The 20,395-nt window shown below is 38.9% G+C and overlaps 1 protein-coding gene across 3 annotated transcripts in view; it reads right to left on the bottom strand.

The window, feature by feature from the left end:
• Window positions 1-765: 765 nt before the first annotated feature.
• Window positions 766-20,395, bottom strand: part of JMY (junction mediating and regulatory protein, p53 cofactor) — a 120,371-nt gene continuing 100,741 nt past the window's right edge. For 2 of the 3 annotated variants that reach the window (XM_056824803.1, XM_056824805.1), the window contains exon 11: window positions 14,618-19,829. The gene's annotated coding sequence lies outside the window, so the exon portion shown is untranslated. Of the gene's footprint in view, window positions 2,437-14,617; window positions 19,830-20,395 lie in introns of those variants that run through there. The other variant, XM_056824804.1, reaches the window with a different exon arrangement.

Below are 20,395 nucleotides of genomic sequence, written 5' to 3'. Positions count from 1 at the left end.
CTCCTCAGTTGGGGTTCTAAGCTAGCTATCCTCTGATTGTGCTACACATCTTTGGTGAACCCACCTCTCTCAGCTGTCTGTACCGGATGATATAAATCATCAGAGGATCATCAAAGAAAATCATCTCTGTTGTAACAACTTTCAGAGGATCTCATTTGTTTTTGATATCTACATGGGAAACAATATGCTGGAAAAGAGCCTTAATGAGGAAGTGTTTTACACTATTGAAAAAAATGTGTTTCTTTTTGAAAAAATTGTTTTTATTAGAACTTAATATTAAGCATCAATATGAACAATTAAACTTGCTTGGTAACTGTACATTGCAATTAAATTAGTAGAGCACCTTTTGGGTTCTTTCATTTGGGTTCCTGTTAGGATTATTTGTGCAATCAAAACTCTCTGGAATAAATAATAAAAATAAATTGGCTCAATACACTGAGCTACTCAGTTTCCCACTAAGGTTTTCTTAATTACGAGATCTAATACTCTTTCTTAATACTCATTCTTTTTGACTTCCCTGAAGCTTTTGACATTGCTGATTGCCATCTCTTCTTAGATTCGTTCTTTTCTCTAGGTTTTTGAGTCGCTCCTCTACCCTGTTTCTCTTCCTATCTGTGAACACTCCTGAGTCTTCTTCGCTTTATTTTCTTTCACTAACAGTGTCACCCAGGGCTCCAACCGGGGCGCTTTTGTGTTCTCCCTCTATGCTAGCTCAGTGAACTCATCCACTCCCATGGGTTCAGTTATCACTTCTTTACCTGATTAATACCTAGCTCCAATCCTGAGCCTGCCTAGGGAATATATGAATCTGCAGAATGTGGCCTGAATGACAAGAATGCCACTTCGGAAAAAGGCTGACCATGAGCACTTTCCAAATATTTCCCTAAAGTCTTCAACAACCGATAAAGAATACTTGGCAAGATCAATATGCAAGTGGACAAGTTCTTTTTTTAAAGCCAAGACATCGGAATGAGCTAAGCCCTTTGCCAGAGGACCCCATTGGCTCTCACTCCCCCCCTCCTGATTGTTTCGAAAAGAAATGGGAGTTGTCAGGAGGGCATGACCATCATTTTCCCCATTCACTAGCACAGGAGTAGCCGTCTGCATCCTGGTACTTTAACACTGGAAGATTTTAGAGGATTGGCTTCTCGCAAGAGCCCTCTGTGACTGCAGGAGTTCAATTCTTTTTGTACAGGGGCCAAGATAGATTCCCCTTAATAGAGAAAGATTCGACTGAAGGATTCGAACTCGTTTCAGTAGACTTTAGTCTAATTGAGATGCTTAATGATTCACAACTGTGAACAGATGAATCTTTTAGTAGCCCGGATGGATGGCAAAAAAGAAATGGCTTCAAAGCTACTAGTTTTCAGCTCCTCAGTTTTCCTTCAGAGGACTGGAAGGTGGTGAACTGTCAGCTGAGGAGGCTATGCCATAGGTGTCTACTTTTGGAAGTCCCTGGGAGCACACAAACCAATTGAGAGAAGGCCACAGTGTCCTGGGGCCTCACTAGGCAATCGATCTTCACCTGTGATTCCAAAGAGAAAATTCATGAGCTACAATAATAAAAGTAACCGTTCCAACAGAAAGACTCAAATGCATTGGAAATACGATCAAATGACAAAGTATTGCTTCTCCTAAGAATGTTGCACAGAAAGTTCAAACGACTACCAACTCAGAATTATGGACAGAATTATGTTTCAAAGCGCACGGACAGTTTGACTGCAAAGACATTCAAAGTGTAAGACTGTGACTGGGTGGCTTTCTAGAAACGTGCCAGAGTAAGGATATCGTGTCATTGCAAATAAATATGAATATGTGGATCTCCATGATTACTCTACTTCTCTAGTCAGATGTCACTGGACATCTTTATGGAAATTCTTTTGGAGATGAACAATTATGGAAGTTTGGGTCGATTTTCCATCTGAATTTCTTAGAATTCCTATCGTACAACTACGAGGATAAACGAGACTTTTGCTCTTTTTAGAGAATGTTCAACTGTTTGTGGATGGAACTGAAGTGGAAGAAGCTGTTTTTCAAGCAGATGATTTCTCAGTGCACCGAAGGGCAGATTTCAAAGCAGTCCCGATAGAAAATCACAGTAGATATCAATGCCAAAACATTCTTCCAACTTTTCACTGGCCATTCTATTGATGTAAATGGGGAAAAAAGTGCTTTTCAAAGAACTGGGAGAGCGTATCCCAGACACATTCTCTTCATTGTAATTACATACAACGCACGCCTAAAATTCATTTTGTTTCACCTCCACGTGAATGGATAGAAACGTGACGATGACCGATAAAATGACTTCCCTTCCCGCACACTGACGTAGTGCCCTCTAGACTGCACAATCAAACTGCTTACACATTTTCCCCAAAGGAGCAGGAAGAGCATCTTCAACTGTGGGCATTATTTTTCCTCTCGGTGGCTTTAAGTCACCTGTTTTCAAAAACACAAAAACAACATTTTGTTAAAAAATAGAACCTGTTAGAGGTAATGTTTTTCCTGTAGAATGTTACATGTATTGCCATGCTGTGGTCACTGTAACGGCTTAACTATCATTCTTTGTTATGAGGGATGATTTCCAAAACTTGTTCTGAGCTAGCTAAAATTTTCTTTTGTCTGGGCTAGTGCTTCTGTGTGTGTGTCTGACTCAAGCCTTACAGACAGTCATTGATAAACAGGGTGGTGTAATGGGAGACTCCAGAGATCACAGATTTTGAAGAGGAATGGCCCTTAAAGAGGCTGAAGCCAAACCCTGATTGGACATATGAGGAAACTGAAGCTTAAAGGTTAAATGACTCAAGCAAGGTTACACAAGTAATAATAAGTCCAGGTCCTCTGACTGCAAATCCAGTGCCTTTCCACTGCACCATCCTGCCTCCTTGTGGACAGGTAGTGCAAAGATACATCTTAAAAAACCAACCAACCATAAGATAAGCATTGCAAAAGCTCTATCAACACAATGAAAGGATATTTTCCCGCCATGCGTATTCAGCATTTTGTATGTGACCGGGACAACTAAACTATCCAATGATAAATGGTCTAAATGAAAAAAACAAACAAACATTCACCATTTTTTTCAGTTTGCCCATAAAAGTACAGTGGAATTAATTGGCTTTAAGGGGCAGGCCTATTTTATAGATGCTGTATCAAGAATATTCTATATGTGGGGGCAGCTGGGTAGTCAGTGAATTGAGAGGCAGGCCTAGAGACAGGAGGTCCTGGGTTCAAATCTGTCCTCAGACACTTCCCGGCTGTGTGACCCCTGGCAAGTCACTTCACCCCCATTGCCTAGCCCTTACCACTCTTCTGTAAATTCTACATGTAATTTCTGTAAATTCTACATGTAATAATGCTTTAAGGTCCATGATTTCACCATATCATATTCAAATCTTGCCTTGCCTGTACTCATTTGTTTGATGGCTTTTTGGACTTCCTCTATTGAAGGAGGGACGTCAAGTTGTTCAATGGTGCGGTTTTGGGGGATCTGGTCAAGGGCACTTTGGTCGACTGAAGAGGGTCAGTTGAGAAGCTGACTGAAGTGTTCTTTCCACCTGTTGCTGATGCCTTTTTTATCTTTTATGAGAGTGTCACTGTCAGAGGATAGCAAGGGAGTGGTGGTGGGTTTTAATGGCCCATAGACAGTCTTGAGGGCACTGAAAAATTATTTGTAGTTTTTCGTATCAGCAAAGCGCTGGATTTCTTCTGCCTTTTTTTCCCACCATTGGTATTGCATTTTCCTGATCTCACACTGCACCATGGCTTGGAGAGACTTGAATCTGTCCTTTTTAGGAGCAGAGTTTGGGCTATTTTGCCACTCCATAAAGGCTTTGTTCTTCTTGCTCAATAGTTCTTCAATAGCAGTGTTGTTCTCGTAGAACCAGTCCTGGTGGTTGTGTTGTTTGGGGCCTAGGACTGCCTTTGATGTTTCCTTCACTGCGTCTCTGAACTGGTTCCATTTCTCCCTTGGCAGACAGCTTGTCTTCCAGGCAGGACTGGAATGTTTGCAAATAAGATGGATCTCTAAGATGACTCACATTGTAAAATGCGCGAACTGTCTGGGTGCGTTTTGGATGGCGAGGCCCAATGCGCATTTGAAGAGTCGCTCTAACCAATCGGTGGTCTGTCCAGCATTCAGCTCCTCTCATGGCTCTGGTGATCTTTACATCCTGGATGTCTCGCCGGCGTACAATGATGTAGTCACTGAGATGCCACTGTTTTGATCGTGGGTGCATCCATGTTGTTTTATGCTTATTTGCCATTCTGAACACAGTGTTCATGATGGTGAGTTCGAACTCTGAGCAGTTGCTGAGTAGCAGTAGGCAGCTGTTGTTTATTTTGCCCACGCCGTGCTTGCCAAGCACTCCTTTCCATCTTTCATGGTCCTGGCCAACGTGGGTGTTGAAGTCTCCCAGTAGTATCAGCTTGTCATTTGTGGGCACTGAGTGCAGGACGGCACTCAGGTCAGAGTAGAACTGCTCGATGGTCTCCTCTGTGCTGGTCAGTGTAGGGGCATATGTGCTGATGATTGTGGCATACCGGTCTTTGCTGAGAGGCAAACGGATCTTCATGAGCCTCTCGCTGATGCCCACAGGCAAGTCTGGCAGCTGTTTGAGCAAACTGGTCTTGATGGCAGGCCAACACCGTGGAGTCTGTCTTCATTTGAGGCTCCACATTTCCAGAAGAAGGTGTATCCAGTGGTGGGTTCGCTGAGTGATCCCTCTTCTGGTAAGCGTGTTTCGCTTAAGGCTGCGATGTCAATGTTATATCGCGCCAGTTCTTTACCGATTAGAGCTGTTCTTCTCTCAGGTCTTGGGGTCTTCTCTCTATCAAGTAATGTCCTGATGTTCCATGCTCCTAGTAGGAGTTTCTTTGTATTTTTTCTTTGATTTCGACCACTTAAAGGGATGACCCGCCAGCCGCGGTGTGCTGACCGGGTGTTTGTAGGGCAGGCAATGTTTGGGACACCTTTTCTAGTCCCCTCCCTTGATTAGGGTGAGCAGTGCTGTCCTAGAGAGGGCTGCTCAGTCACCCAGGATGCTGCCCAACGATATATGCCAAATAAATACTGTGTATGTGACATTTATACAGACAGAATTACTTAAGAATTCATTCTTTTCAAATTCAATCTCTAAAAAGCAAAGCAAAGACTAGAATCTATATGGCTTCATCTGTTTTTCCTACTGAACAGGAAGGAATTATACAAATTTCTTTCTAGGCATTTATCTAGTTTCTAGTCCCAGTGGTAATGCTTCGTCATCCATAAAATAATGCGGTTGTATTAGAAAATCTTCTTAGTGCTCAACTTCCAAGAATTCACATCTAATTTGCCAAAAAGAGATCAATCAGTAGAAAGCAGGGTGAGGTCAGAAGTCCTAGGTTCACGTCCAGCAGTGCCAGTATGTAACCATAAGCATGTCACCAAACTTATTTGCCTTCATTTCTTCCTTTGTAAAATAGGAATACTAGATACTAATAGCAACTCTTGATAGGCTGTCATGAGGCTCAAATAAGATCAACATACATAAAAACATTATACTAATGATCAAACTAAGAATATGAATATATATATATATATATGTAATCGGTCAACAATTGAGGGCACAGATGACAGGGAGAGAATAATCAAAGAGCAACTATAACAACTTACAAATGACAAAATTGGCAGAGGCAGGATATAGTTGCTATCACTTAACATCACTGTCTGGAACGTTCCTGGAGATCTCTTCCTACTAAAACCAAAAAAAAGTTCCTGACTTGCCTTACTTAATTGCACTTTTAGAGAAGTAGAGGATATGACTAGTCAAACTCTTCTGGAGGCAGCTGGGGAAGTAGAAGCAATCGACCAGCTAGTTGGAGACTACCATGTCATCTTAACATGGTCCAAAACAAAACACTTCCTATTCATCACAGACATAAAAGAGAATGATATGAATCCAAAAGATCAATGAAAAGATACCTCTCCATTACCTGAGACTAAAAAGGCAAGTTCATTTAAGAGAGACAGAGAAGCTATGAAAGACTAAATTCTAAGGGAAAAAAATCACAAATACAAGAATGAAAAGGAGATCTCTGAAGAGATTGACTTCAGAACCAGAAGTGGTAAAAAGCAAAGATGAATAGAAAAGGAGCAAGGTCCTATGAGAATAGTATGAGGAAGACAAAAACCCAGGAAATGAGGTGAGAGAAAGGAAAGCCTTGGGGATGAACAGGATAATGATAATGCACAGCAGAAACGAAATGAAGATACCTAGCTTCTCTTTTTATTTTCTCAATCAAGAATGACTATAAGGACAACAGAATAATGTTTCGCAGGGCAAGAAGGTATAATGCAAGGATCCTGGATTTCTCCACCTGGGCAGAAGTGAATTCAAGCCGTCAGGTCCGCAAAGTTGACAAAAAGGGGAAAATGACAAACGTTGGAGGGGCTACGGGGAAACAGATACGTGAATGCACTTTTGGTGAAGCTATGAATTGGTCCAGCCATTCTTGAAAGTATTTTGGAATTGTGACCATAAAGTTACTAAACTGAGCATCCTATATGACCCAGTGATGGCCCAAAGAGAGAAATGAAAAGGAAGAAGGCTTCTGGGTACCGAAGTATTTAGAGCAGCTCTTTCCAAAGTGATGAATGTTTGGAAACTGGGTGGGGAAGGGGGATACTTGACTACTGATGAATGTCTGGACATATTATAGGATATGAATGTAATAGAATACTATTGTGCCTTAAGAAATGGCCAAAAAAACAGAATTCAGAGAAACCTGAGAAGATTCGTAAAATGAGCAGAAGCAGAAGAATAGTTTAGGTAACAATCTAATAAAGAAAATATCTTTGAAAGCCTGAAGGACTCTGATCAGCAGTGATTTCCATGATTCCGGAGGACAGATGATCTATATGCCAGCCCCCTCATAAAGATGTGGTATGAGATATGCTCTTGGGGACAAGGACAAAAAGGGAATTTACTTTCCTTAGAGATGCACATTTGTTATAAGGATTTGGTTTTTCATTGGGGAAGAGAGAAACGGAATACTTACTAGTTGAAAAATAAAGTTATAAATTGCATCTTTCTTATTAATGATTTGGAGCATGATTTCATATGATCATTTGTAGTATGTAAATCTTTTGAAAACCATTTATATCCTTCAACCAAATTATTAGAGAATTGCTGTTATTACATATTTGTGTCAATTCTCTGTGTAGTTTTTTTTTTAACCCTTATCTTCTGTCTTTGAGTCAATACTGTGTTTTGGCTCCAAGGCAGAAGAGTGGTAAGGGCTAGCCAATGGGGGTCAAGTGACTTGCCCAGGGTCACACAGCTAGGAAGTGGCTGAGGCTAGATTTGAACCCAGGACCTCCCATCTCTAGGCCTGGTTCTCAATGCACTGAGCTACCCAGCTGTGTAATTTTGATATAGACTTTATGAGAGGTGTTTGATGCAAACTTTTTGGACCACTATCATTTCTGTTTTAATTATCTTCATTTGATTTATGTAATAACATTTAAATTTTACATGATTGAAATTGTCTATTCTTTTATAATCTCATCTACTCTTTGCTTAGTTAAGAATTCTCCCCCTAGAGGCAGATAAGATGGCTCAGTGGATAGAGTGCCAGGCCTAGAGACATTAGGAACTAGTTCAAATCTGGCCTCAGACACTTCCTCGCTGTATGATCCTGGGCAAGTCACTTACACCCAATTGCCTAGCCTCTACTGCTTTTCTGCCTGGAACTGATACTTAATACCAATTCTAAGACAGAAGGTAAAGGCTTATGAAATAAAAATAAAAGAATTCTCCTCCTAGCAATAGTTGGGATAGGTCTCTGTTCTTATTTCTTCTTTTTCCTGGTGTGATTTTTTCTCTAGGTCACATATTCATTTGGAACTTATTGTGGTTTAAATCCTAATTTCTGTCAAACTTCATTTCCCATATTCCCAGAAGTTATCCAAAAGGGATATCCAGCCTCCAGTAATTGGTGTTCTTCGGCGTATTAAACAATGTATTATTTTCATTCATTCTGCTTCTTACTTATTTGAGTTTATTCTGCTGATCTACTTTTGTTCTCATCAATACCAAATAGTTTTGTCATGTAATTCAAATATATCCCTTATTCATACTTTCCCTCATTATTTCCCTTGAGAGTCTGGACCTTTTGTTCTTCTAAATGGTTTTTTTTTGTTTTGTTTTATCATCTAGTTAGAAAAAAATTAATTAATTTGATTGGCATAACACTAAAATTGGAAATGAACTCAGATTAGCGTTGCCATTTATCTTGTGGGTATGGCAAAACCATGAACACCTAATCTCTTTCCATTTAAAAAACCGATTTCTGTCAGATTTTAAGGTGGTATTTATATGTCCTGTGTATGTGTGTTAGTGTTAACTCAGGTATCTTATGCATTTTGTGGTTTTATTGAATAGAAAAGCTGTTATCAAGCAACAAGAATCCATTAATACTAACTATAAGGGCAGCTAGGTGAGAGTGGATAGAGAGACAGGAAGTCCTGGTTTTAAATGTGGTCTCAGACACTTCCTAGCTGTGTGATCCTGGGCAATCACTTAACTCTGGTGACCTGGACCAGTGATGGTGAAATCTTTCCCTCTTCCCAGTGCCCGAGGACATTTTTTGCATGCCCTGCCCCTCTGTCCAGCTGCCCAAAGCAAGCTCCCTCTGCTCTCTGGAGCAATGCAGAGGGCTCACAGGCAGCTTTAAGTGGCAGTTTGGGCACGCAAACTTGAAAATCTTTGCCAATGCTGACCTAGACCTTGCTGATCTTCTGTCTTAGAAGTAAGTACTAGGTATGGAGCAGATAGAATCAAAAATGAAACAGTCCTCTTCCCCAAGAAGGAGACATGTACATATAAGTGTATATGTGTGCATATATGTTTCTATATATACATATTATCTATAGAAAATAAATACAAGGGGATTTGGCAGAGGGTAGAGAGAGGCACTGGGAACTGAAGAGACCAGGGAAAGCCTCTTGCAGAAGATAACACTCCAGATGAGTACTGAAGGAAATTATGGATTCTGAGATGTCAGGAAATGGGCTCCAGTCATGAATGGCAACCAAGAGGGAAAAGTCATAGGCATAGGAGGTGGAGCAGAATGTGTATGGAACAGAAAGGCTAGTTTGGCTGGACAGCAGACACACGTGTGAAGGGGAGAAATGTACAGGAAGACTTGAAAGAAGGGATGGAGCCAAATTATGAAAGACCGTAAATATGGAGTTTGTACTTGATTCTAGAAATAATAGGTAGCCCTGCAATGTATGTAGATAAGCAGTGGGACGGACCTGTGATTTAGGAAAATCACTTGGACGGCTATTTGGAAAATGGCTTATCATTTCCCTCCTTGTTTTTGTTAGTATTGCAGAGAAACACGATTAATTCTTGTGGGTTGATTTTGTATCCTGTAACCTTGCGGCAAATATTTCTCATCTTAGTTTCTGTGCTATTTCTCTAGTTTTCAAAGCACATAAACCTATTATCTGCAAATAGAGATGATTGTCTTCTCTTTCTCCATTTATATCTTTGAATGATTCTTCTGTCCTACTGTGGCTACGCAGTAAATAATGAAACAGGGGAGATCCCTATTTTATCTTTTTTTTTTTTTGTATGTGTCAGTTTCTATTTCTCCAGTGCAAAGCTATGGCTTGGTTTGTAATGGTTTTTTTTTTTTAATTCTATGAAAAAATGGCACTTTCATATTTTTTTTTTTTTTAGTTTTTAAGAATATTGAATTTTGTCAAAAACCTTTTCTGCACATATTGGAGTAATCATGTAATTTTTTGTAATTTTTGTGGCTATGTTTAATTGTGTTAGTTGTTTTATTAGTAGTCAGTCAATAAGTATTAAATGTCTACTGTCTGCCATGTAACGTGCTAAGCATTAATAGTGAACAATCCTTGCACACCCTGTACAAATCCATTTGATTACAGCAAATTACTTTTTGGATGTATTTGTTGATTTACGAGGAATAAACACTTGTAGAATACCTACTATGTGCAAAAAGTTTCTATAAATATTTCATTTGATCCTTATAATGGGTAGGAACTATTATGAGCCCCCTTTTACAGTGAGGAAACCGAGGCAAACAGTGACTTACCTAGGGTCATAACTAGTGTCTGAGGGAGGATTTGAATTTGTCTTTCTTACTCTAAACTCAGTTTGCTCTATCTGCTACAATAACAGCTGCCATTCACTTGTCATTCTTCTCAACTTTACATCACTATTCATTACTATTGGTCTTTGGTTCTCTTTTGTTTTGTATCTCTCCTGAGTAAGGACCACCTTTGTTTAATTAAAAGTGTTGGTGAACTTTTTGTCTTGAGAATATTTGTAGTGTATTAATTGTTCTTTATATGATAGAATTAAATGAAAAATCCATTTGATGCAATGATTTTTCTCTGACAATTTATGGACTTCTGATTTTTTCTGATATTGGGTTAAGATCTTTTTACATTATTTTGTCATTTTACAAATATTCATCAATTTCTTTCAATGCTCTTGTTGGCACATCATTATTTATTTTTATTGATGTCTGCTTACATTATAGCTAGCCCCAATATTCCTTCCTCTCCACCTTCTAGAGTCATCTCATGTCAGTATATTTTTAAAGAGGGGAAAATAGGGGGCAGCTGGGTAGCTCAGTGGATTGAGAGCCAGCCCTAGAGATGGGAGGTTCTAGGTTCAAATCTGGCCTCAGACACTTCCCAGCTGTGTGACCCTGGGCAAGTCACTTGACCCCATTGCCTACCCTTACCACTCTTCTGCCTTGGAGCCAATACACAGTATTGACTCCAAAATGGAAGGTAAGGGTCTTAAAAAAAAAAAGAGGGGTAAAATAATCAGTGCAACTGATATACACAATGAAAAGGTGTAGGGCAGCTTGGGAGCACAGCAGTTATCAACTCTGGAGCTGAAAGGACCTGGTTTCAAATTTGACCTCAGACACTTCCTAGCTATGACCGTAGACAAATCACTCATCTCTGAATGCTTATCTCTTGCTGCTCTTCTTAGAATTGATAACTGATAGAAAGTAAGAGTTAAGAAAAATAAATCTGAAAACGTGCAATGTGCAACAATTGTGATCCTCCCATCTCCATGAAGGGATGAGCTGGGGCGTCCCTATATCTCAAGTCCTGTTTGAACTTTGTTACTTTCTCTTGATTTTGGGGCTGTGCAGTTCTTTCCATTTCACCATCGTGGTTCTTATATAAGGCTGTTAACTTGACTCGGCATCAGTTCAAATAGATCTTTCCCTACTTCTCTGCATTCATCACACACCATTTCTTAGAACCGGGCAATATTCCTTTCATTCACATACCAGAATTTGTTCATTCATTTCCACAGTTGTGCTGCTAGGAATACTATGGGGGGCTTTGAAAAAAAATCGACATCTTCCCCAGAAGATAAGCCCAGCAATGTTTCAGTGTGGGCATTTTTGTCACTTTGTGTAATTCCAACTTGCTTTCCAACTCCACCAATCACGTATCAACATACCAGTCTCATAACCCTCCTAACAAATGACTTGCCATTTTTTGTCATCCTTGGCAACTTGGAGGGTGAGGCGAAACTTTAGGGTTGTTTAGATGTGCATTTCTCTTACTGATTTGGAGCACTGTAGTTGTGAATATGGTGCTTTACAATTATCTGTTGGAGAATGGCTGTGTTTATGAGGTATTTACAGTATCTTATTTTAAATTTGGTTTAAGTAGTGATCACAGATTATTACATGCAGATCAATGTTAAGAACTCAAATTTCTAATCTGTGTGTGTTTGCTGGCTTTCACCTTGTCACAGAGAAATTTGTATATATATAGGCGTCAAAAGATAAAATTATGATCCAATTTGCTTCTGAGTTTCTAAGCTTTTTGTGTCATCTGCTGGCCTTCACATGTTGTCTGCAGTTTCCACAAAATACTGGAAAAATTCCCATTAAATTCTTTTTCTGACTTATACATTGAAACTGGGATGGGAAAAGTCATGATGTGGAAGGAATCTTTTATCTACGACACCAAATCCTTAGAGAATTTTTATTTTTTCTATTGCAGATTTACATTTAAAATTTTGACTTTAAAAATGGCTTTTGTTCCCCAATTTAATCCCCAAATTTTCAAGATTTTTATATTTGTCTCAGAGCATATAATCTATTTTCAACTTTAAAATTTTTATTTTCAATTTTTTTCAGACATTTTCCTGAGGATTTTTAGCTGCATCTCAAATATTTTGCCATGCCATTTCATTGTCTTCTCATTTGAAGTTCCTTTTCCCCAATTGCTATTCTAAGTGTCATTTGTCTCCACTTGTCTGTAGTTTTTGCTCATATTTCCTTTATTCATTAATTTTATTGCATGGTCTACAAATTATTTTATCAGTCCATTCACATCAGATGAAAGAGTACTTTTATCCTCATACGGTCACATGAATTCTGAATCTTTTCTCCTCTCCCCCACAAACTGGAGCTGTGGACTCAAATAACAAGGGTCAGGTATTAAGTATTTTTGTGGTCTAAATGAATTAAGATGAAATGAACTGGAAAATAATTTTAAGCTAGCCAGCATATCACAATGCACTCATATTCAGAATGGATTAGGTATAAACTTTTTCTATTAATCTGCAATGGATCAAACCCTGAGGTCACTGGTTGCATTTCAGACCTTGACATACAGATCGATGTTTTATCTGCCAATAGCCAATACCACCTAGACCTTACATTTACTTTCATGATACTTTTTCAATATGAATTCCCACTTAGTAAAAATTAAGCTACACGTAAGGTTCAACTCAAAGGGAGCTAGCACTGCCCACTTTGCTCATTTTGTTCATTTCTTTCTGCTTCCTTTAAGGGGGAAGATATAAGCAAGTACATCCCAAGGACTGTTGCTCTGTCTGAAATAACACAAGCCGGAGACAGTGGTTAAGAGGAGAGGACCACTAGAGTGCTGGAAGAGATCATCAAAGGATATGGGGCCTGGCAAGGAGCACAAGGGTGAAAGATTAGAAATCCCTGTGAATAAAGTAGACCATCCACTCCAGCTGACTCCAACTGTGGAATCTAGTTGAAGTTTTATCCTGTTTTTGTTATTTTAATTTCTAGGTTTTCTGTGGGTTACAGCTTACATCAGAAGATAGGAAACCTGAATCCCTCTATTACAAAATGGCAGTCATCTAGGTAGATGTCATAAAAAAATATCCAAATCACTTGAAAGTGCTGGAAGATTAATTTTAGCTCCATTCCCCCTAAATCCACACAAATGAGATAAAATTCCTCGTTAAATGGAGTTAGCACTTTTTTTTGGTTAGGAAAAAAATATTTTCACAAAATACTACTCTACATCTTACACAATAAGGCTCCTTTTTGTTTTGTATTAGTAATGACTACTACATTAAGTGAAATTCAATACAATTTCTGTTTGTATCATTGCTGTACCATAATAAAATCTCTTGATATTGGGAGAAATCACAGGATTATCCTCCTCTCTCCTCCCCACAGTGATGTACAAATAAAATCAGTACCTCTGATCCCATCTGTATCTTCAACTAATGAGATTATCTTACCACAAAAAGTGGTGAGGAAAGTAAATGAGAATTATACTCTACAGCATGTCTGAAAGGTAAGATTTACATGAATTGCCCATTCCCCCTAAAATAAGCACAAATATTGTGACAAGGAAATCACTTTTAAAAGACTGATATATATTAATTTAAGGTCGCCAAGGAATTCAGCTATGTAATTCCTAAATGAAAACTCAAGTCAGCCGTCAACCTTTTATAGAGTTTAATTGCAAACAGGAGGAAGAAAGGAATTAGAGAGAGAGAAAGGGGAGAGAAGGGAATAGGGCTTAAATACCCCCTCTGTTTAGGCTGGGCCAAAAGGCCCAAGCCCTTAGATAGCTGGGGCAAAGAAAAGAGATCAGTCCCTATCACTCACGTGACCAAAATGGAGAAACAGTCTCAGGGCCCCCACACCTCCAGCTTCCTTCAGAGCAAGCTTCTCAGAGCACCTCTCCAACCACTCAGAGCCAAAACTCTCCAACCCCCCCTCAGTCCTCAGACCCCTCTATCTTTAAGGAAACCATCCAAGTTGCCTCCCCTCAGTTCTCACATCTACCAATCACTGTCCATCATTTTCCCTGTGCCAATGGTGGCTCTAGCTTAACCCAGGACCACCCAGAGGTCTGTGGCTTTGCACATGTCTGTTGGAGGTCTTATTCTCAAATGATTAAATCTTTGATCTAGGCTGCAGCCCTTCCTAAATCCTGTTAGGACTGAGTGGGGTGGAGATTGTATTTTCCAAGACCTGATTCTGTCATTCCAAGTATCTCTATTGTATCAATTCTAAAATCAATCATGACTCAAAGAAATTCCTGTTCTATGCTTAAGCATAGGTCAAAGTCCTTTCCATTGTTCAGCAAAAGGTTTCTGTCCTAAAGTAATCTTAAGAAGGGAGGAGGAGGAACCTCCCATGCCAATGGGGTTCCCATTCCAATACACTATCAGTAAGAAATTTTCCAAGTATGAAATGTCCCAATGGTGAAATTTCCAACATTTATAAGTCTAAGAAATTTTAAGGTTTACAATATGCAAAAAAATGAGTAAGCAAACTCAAGCAATTCAAATAAATATCCTTTATTAAAGAAAAAAAAGAATATTGTTAAGCACCAAAACTGTATGTTGTTACATTGCATGTACAAGAAGAGAAAAGTGATTGCAGTACTTGGTGTAGAATATTTTACCTTTGAAGTTATGAGTGTAAAAAACATGAAAGATAAAGCAATACAATAATTACATTGCAGAAAAGTTGCACGAAAGAAAAAGAAAAAGGCAACAGTCAAAACAATTATTGGAGATTTCATAGTATTGCTCTAAATGCTTGCTTAGTTTTTTTCTTTACGCTGTTACTTAATACTTTAGAATGTCGACTATTATGAAGTATTGTAAATTTGCGAGAGTTGGCATTTACAATACAATGTGCATTTAAAATGTCCACTCAAATGCAACTGTTAAGGAACTTCTTAAAGCCAAGCACAATGTGCTAGTGTGTTTTTTCCCCTACTTTTATAATATTGCACAAAGCTAGTGAAGGATGGATCAATTTGCCATTAGAATTTTCATTTATCCAGACAGGCTGAAAAATGCCAGTTTAATTAACCCTAATGAGCTGCACTCATGCAAAATGATCGGTAGCTTTCTATTCTTCATAAACTGCGTATTGTGGTTTCACACTTGGCAAGACATACAGTACGATGGGCTGTGGAGATAATCAAAGGTCAAGAGTTCACGGTACGGGTCAAATTGTCTGAGTCTCTGGCTTCACAACTGGGGGAATCCCCGTTTCCTGCCTGGGGTGACTTCTTAAAAATGAGAAGATCTTGTGAGAAGTTAGAATAGTAATAATTGTTGTGCCCTTTCACAATCAACCAAGGAGAGAGAACATGCATGTCTTCTAAAAAGTGACTTTAACCCTTTGTTTCTGAACAAATGATACACGACATTCCCCCGTACGTACACTCAGTGGAACCACAAATCTGGTAACAATTGCCAGGTGTCAACATCCGACATTTTCCAAACAAGCATTTTAAGGGAATTGTAGAAGGGAAGAACATTTGTTCAGTGATTATGGAATTCCTCGACGCCAATTGATGATGAAAGATTTACTTTGTTAAAATGAAATCACAATGATTTCCTACAGATTCCAAGGTGTAAACACTGTTGGCCAAATTCAGGAATCTGGAATGAAGAGACCTTTAAAAATAACTCTAGACATGAGACAAACAACAGATATAGGTGTGCGCACGTGTGTGCACACACAAGAACATGTATAAAAACCAAACCAGGAAATAGACTGGCATCTCCTCCCACCTTTAAAAACCTGTTTCCATACATGACAGTTTAGGCAGCAATAGAAACTCATTTTATAGGAAAACTTCTTAAATTACACTCTATTTATAGGCTAGAAAATATTCACTGCTTCCTTTTACAGAGCAACTAATTTAATCAGTGACATCTGTCAGTGTGCTTGAGCTAGACAACACTTTGCAACGAAGTTCACAAGGTAACTTCTGTATCTGCCAGCAGTTCACAATGAATGCAATGTGCTCCACTGGTAAGGTGCTTCCACTTTGACCTCCCTCCTTTTTCTGAAATGACTCTCACTGCTTTGTAAGATATCAACTCTCTAATGCTATGCATAAAGTTTTGTCTTTCATTGCTTTGGGGAATTTTGCCAGAAATAACAGAATAATATAATTACTTAAAAGAAAATAAAATCTGTTTAAAATGAAAATAGAGCCTTATAAATTATAATCTTAATTCAGTGCAACAAAGAGAACAAAGGTTAACAACAATTAAGCTTATGGTGTCTCTTATGGATTGGTTGCATCTCAATAATGCATCTGCCAGAGTTCTGAAATATTCTACTAAATGAAAACCATGTTAAAAGCAAAATGGCCCTGTAAAGCCATCCCCTGAAACCCCCAATCCCTGATATTGTCTCTAAAGACACTAGAGTTCTTTACAAGTAAATAGATGATGTTAACTGTGTGGGTTAGATGATAAAACTTTAAAACAGGGTTTTGTTTTGGGTTTTATAAAAAACCAAATCACAAGCAGAAAGAAAACCTTCCCCTAAGCTAAAAAAGCTACCTTCATCTTATACAAACATAACAGATGAAAAAAATGACTTTAAAATATCTTTTTATAGATATGTATAAAAACTTTTGCTGACTATTCCAAAGTCCAAATGCCGTCCTTCCATTTGGGCTTCCTTTTGTTTTACTTATGACTGAACTCTTGGTGTCTGGGATGGCAGCAATATGCTCACTCCTCATGGCTTGAGATGGCTTTACAGCAAATGGCCTTGTATATGGCACCCCGAGATCATCTACTGTCATTATGCATCTCATTCAGCTTGTAATAAACAAGGGGATAATTTCTATTACACAAAAGTGGACGAAAGGGCTCTCATTTCATGGGAATGGAAAGGCATGAAAGAATATATTGTGGCTCTTTTCAAAATGTACTTTATAAAAACATTTCTGCTCCAAGGTTGAGGGGATGGAACTTTGGAATCATTATTTTTATCCTGCTCACATGCTCAGTAAGTCTGCAAAGTATGTCAAACAAGTAGGATAACCATCGCTGAAAAGCCTCCCGAGCGAGGCACATTTCCCCATACTGTGAGAGCACCCCCAAGATTATGCAGCATCAGGAATGCTTTTTCTATACACTGTACATGGCTGTGTGTACAAGCTCAATTCTATGAATAGGAGAAAAACATGAAACGGACTCTAGGGGAACTGTAATGTTGACCTTCAAACACCCCAAAGTCGATCCACACTTTGCTTTCCCATTTAAGTGCACGGCAGCTCAGATTGCATATTAACTTCTAATTCTCATTATGGAAACATGATAGATTAACAGTAATAAAATTGTTTGAATCAGAGGTTTAATTGGAAAGGAGTAAATCAGATAACATTTTCAATGTGGCAAGTAGCTATTATAAATTCTATAAACACAGCTACAATGTATGTATAGGGTTAATGCGAAGGCCAATACAATCAGCCTATTTTAATGGGGGATCATTTTGCTGAGGAAGGAAAGAATATAATTTTGCTTAACTCTGTTGGGACCTGAAATTTCATGTTTAAAAAAAATTACATAAATTATATTAGTAATTGGTGGAGTGACTCAGTCATCTCGTCATTGGAAATCAACTTGATAATAAGCAATGTAGCCTTGCTGTGAGCGCATCACACTAATGGCAATGGAAACTCTTAATTAAGATTGCCTTACAATGAAGTGCTTTTGGTATCTGAATGTGGCAGAAGACGGATGTTCCTTAAGCCCAATTCTGCTTCATAAAATGAAATAATCCCACCAAAGGTTCCATGTGCACGCTGCTGTTAATTTAAAAGGGTCTCTCCTTAGTTCTATGTATTAGTAAATGAGATCACTTCCAGGACAGGAAGTCCCAAGGTAGGAAAACTTGTACAGCTGAAATGGGAGTTCTTTTTATTCCATATATGTAATTGTTTACAAAGCTGCTAACCAAAACAGTATCTCTAAACTCAAAACATTTTTTGCATTAAAAAGTGATTTTTAATTGTTTTACTGTCATGCAATAACTTTTTAAAAATTGTTTAAAGATTCTAGGATAACCGAAATGTCATATATTCAATTTACTCATCTGCCTAGGGAATATATGAATCTGCAGAATGTGGCCTGAATGACAAGAATGCCACTTCGGAAAAAGGCTGACCATGAGCACTTTCCAAATATTTCCCTAAAGTCTTCAACAACCGATAAAGAATACTTGGCAAGATCAATATGCAAGTGGACAAGTTCTTTTTTTAAAGCCAAGACATCGGAATGAGCTAAGCCCTTTGCCAGAGGACCCCGTTGGCTCTCACTCCCCCCCTCCTGATTGTTTCGAAAAGAAATGGGAATTGTCAGGAGGGCATGGCCATCATTTTCCCCATTCACTAGCACAGGAGTAGCCGTCTGCATCCTGGTACTTTAACACTGGAAGATTTTAGAGGATTGGCTTCTCGCAAGAGCCCTCTGTGACTGCAGGAGTTCAATTCTTTTTGTACAGGGGCCAAGATAGATTCCCCTTAATAGAGAAAGATTCGACTGAAGGATTCGAACTATTTAGTCTAATTGAGATGCTTAATGATTCACAACTGTGAACAGATGAATCTTTTAGTAGCCCGGATGGATGGCAAAAAAGAAATGGCTTCAAAGCTACTAGTTTTCAGCTCCTCAGTTTTCCTTCAGAGGACTGGAAGGTGGTGAACTGTCAGCTGAGGAGGCTATGCCATAGGTGTCTACTTTTGGAAGTCCCTGGGAGCACACAAACCAATTGAGAGAAGGCCACAGTGTCCTGGGGCCTCACTAGGCAATCGATCTTCACCTGTGATTCCAAAGAGAAAATTCATGAGCTACAATAATAAAAGTAACCGTTCCAACAGAAAGACTCAAATGCATTGGAAATACGATCAAATGACAAAGTATTGCTTCTCCTAAGAATGTTGCACAGAAAGTTCAAACGACTACCAACTCAGAATTATGGACAGAATTATGTTTCAAAGCGCACGGACAGTTTGACTGCAAAGACATTCAAAGTGTAAGACTGTGACTGGGTGGCTTTCTAGAAACGTGCCAGAGTAAGGATATCGTGTCATTGCAAATAAATACGAATATGTGGATCTCCATGATTACTCTACTTCTCTAGTCAGATGTCACTGGACATCTTTATGGAAATTCTTTTGGAGATGAACAATTATGGAAGTTTGGGTCGATTTTCCATCTGAATTTCTTAGAATTCCTATCGTACAACTACGAGGATAAACGAGACTTTTGCTCTTTTTAGAGAATGTTCAACTGTTTGTGGATGGAACTGAAGTGGAAGAAGCTGTTTTTCAAGCAGATGATTTCTCAGTGCACCGAAGGGCAGATTTCAAAGCAGTCCCGATAGAAAATCACAGTAGATATCAATGCCAAAACATTCTTCCAACTTTTCACTGGCCATTCTATTGATGTAAATGGGGAAAAAAGTGCTTTTCAAAGAACTGGGAGAGCGTATCCCAGACACATTCTCTTCATTGTAATTACATACAACGCACGCCTAAAATTCATTTTGTTTCACCTCCACGTGAATGGATAGAAACGTGACGATGACCGATAAAATGACTTCCCTTCCCGCACACAGACGTAGTGCCCTCTAGACTGCACAATCAAACTGCTTACACATTTTCCCCAAAGGAGCAGGAAGAGCATCTTCAACTGTGGGCATTATTTTTCCTCTCAGTGGCTTTAAGTCACCTGTTTTCAAAAACACAAAAACAACATTGTTAAAAAATAGAACCTGTTAGAGGTAATGTTTTTCCTGTAGAATGTTACATGTATTGCCATGCTGTGGTCACTGTAACGGCTTAACTATCATTCTTTGTTATGAGAGATGATTTCCAAAACTTGTTCTGAGCTAGCTAAAATTTTCTTTTGTCTGGGCTAGTGCTTCTGTGTGTGTGTCTGACTCAAGCCTTACAGACAGTCATTGATAAACAGGGTGGTGTAATGGGAGACTCCAGAGATCACAGATTTTGAAGAGGAATAGCCCTTAAAGAGGCTGAAGCCAAACCCTGATTGGACATATGAGGAAACTGAAGCTTAAAGGTTAAATGACTCAACCAAGGTTACACAAGTAATAATAAATCCAGGTCCTCTGACTGCAAATCCAGTGCCTTTCCACTGCACCATCCTGCCTCCTTGTGGACAGGTAGTGCAAAGATACATCTTAAAAAACCAGCCAACCATAAGATAAGCATTGCAAAGGCTCTATTAACACAATGAAAGGATATTTTCCCGCCATGCATATTCAGCATTTTGTA

The sequence above is a fragment of the Monodelphis domestica genome, chromosome 3, assembly GCF_027887165.1.
Source record: "Monodelphis domestica isolate mMonDom1 chromosome 3, mMonDom1.pri, whole genome shotgun sequence".
In the NCBI taxonomy this organism is placed as follows: Eukaryota; Metazoa; Chordata; class Mammalia; order Didelphimorphia; family Didelphidae; genus Monodelphis; species Monodelphis domestica.
Note: the sequence above shows the minus strand (reverse complement) of the source record. Positions and strands in the feature narration are given on the sequence as shown.